The sequence below is a fragment of the Neophocaena asiaeorientalis genome, unplaced genomic scaffold (assembly GCF_003031525.2).
Source record: "Neophocaena asiaeorientalis asiaeorientalis breed wild unplaced genomic scaffold, Neophocaena_asiaeorientalis_V1.1 scaffold177, whole genome shotgun sequence".
In the NCBI taxonomy this organism is placed as follows: Eukaryota; Metazoa; Chordata; class Mammalia; order Artiodactyla; family Phocoenidae; genus Neophocaena; species Neophocaena asiaeorientalis.
Window position 1 is genome coordinate 22,388,917 of NW_020172779.1, and position 1,738 is coordinate 22,390,654.

Sequence of the window (1,738 nt, forward strand, 5' to 3'; positions counted from 1 at the left end):
CCCTGGGCCAGTCTGCCCTTCCCTGAGTCTCAGATTCCTCATCCACACGGCCCGCCATGGGCTCCACCATCCCCTCCTCCCCACTCCCCCCAGGGGTCTCACCTCGCCCCTCTCCCACCACCCCTTTCCCCAGCAGGACTGCTGGCAAAAGCCTTATACCTGAAGTTCTGCCACCACACCTGCCGGGAGTCCAGGTGGGACGTCCCGGGACGCGGGTCCCACTGCTCTCCCTGTGCGGGAGAAGCGCTGCGGCCGGGAGGGCACTGAGGGCCCAGCCCACGGCCCGGGGAGGGGCGCCTGCTCGCCCTGGGCCGCAGCGCTGGCTTCTCGCGGGGGCGCGTCCCTGCCGCCAAGTTTGACTTAAGTGACGCCCCCCCGCCAAGTGCAGACCCCCCCCCCACCGTCCCGAGCTCAGCCATCAGCGGCTTTCCTCTCTTCCCGGCGTCCTAGGTCCGAGCTTGCGGGGTGGGCAGCGCGGGGCGGGCAGCGCGGGGCGGGCGCAGTGCAGACGTGAGGTCTTGGCACAGAGTGCCAAGCCCCGCCATCCCCCCTCTTGCCACGCAGCCCCGCCTAGCCCGCGTAACCGCTCGCCGATGCAGGACACAAAGAGCTTCTTCATCCCTTTCTCCGGCTGCAGAGAATCCGTACAAAATTACTTTCAGCAGTAACAGCTCAGCGCAGGGGAGGTGGGTCCCTACTGCCAGGAAATAAATGCCCTGCAGGATGTGCCCCTCGCCAGCGCATTTTCCCCAGGGGGCGCCAACACCAAGGCCTGCAGCCCTAGGCAGGGGTGGGCGAGGCCGACGGTGGGCGGGGCCAGAGCAGCTTCAGCCCAAGTCTGGGCGCTCCGGCCCTCGTGCCGGCGCGGAGGCCAGGGGTCCGTGGAGGTGTTAGAGGGCTCACTCGTGGGCGAGAGCGCAGCTCCTGGCACGTGGAGATGTCCCCACATCGCCGTCCGAGAGCTGCACAAGGAAGGAGATGGGAGGAAGTTTGGGTGGAGAATTAAGGAAAAGGGTGGCTTTTCAGGGACTTGTTTTTATGTTCTTAGTGAGAGACGCTTGAGTGTGTTTACATGCAGAAGGAGAGAAACCAGTCCAAAAATTAAACACAGAATCACCATGCAATCCAGCAATCCCACTTCTGGGCACAGACCCCGAGGAATTGGATGCAAGGACTGGAAAAGATGTCTGCGCACCCGTGTCCGCAGCGGCATTATTCGCATATCCGCGGTGCCTAAAACACGGTGGCGCCCCGCAGTCCGCGGCGGATGGAGGATAAACACAATGTGGTCTCTACGTACGACAGAATATCATTCGGCCTTTAAAAGGGGGGAAATTCTGGCAGGCGCTACAACATGGATGAACCTCGAGGACTTTACGCAGGGGAGGGGGATGGGGAATGAGCGTTTAATGGGGACAGAGTTTCAGTTTTGCAGGTGGACGGTGGTGATGGCTGCACAACAGTGCCACTGAACTCTACCCTCAAAAACGGTGAACGTGGCAAATTTTATATTATCTGTATTTTACCAATTAAAAAAAATTGGGGCGGGGGGAGGAAGAACCAGGAGAGAAGGGAGGGGAGCTGAAGATACAGGGGAGGAGAAGGAGGCCGGGGATGGGGAGGCCGGAGGAGGGGCCATCCAGAGGTGGGTGACGCTGGGCATAGGGTGGGCAGGGCAGCAACCTCGGGGCCCTTGCCCCCAGAGGCCTGGCTTCTCATAGAAGTGGGGGGGGGGCGG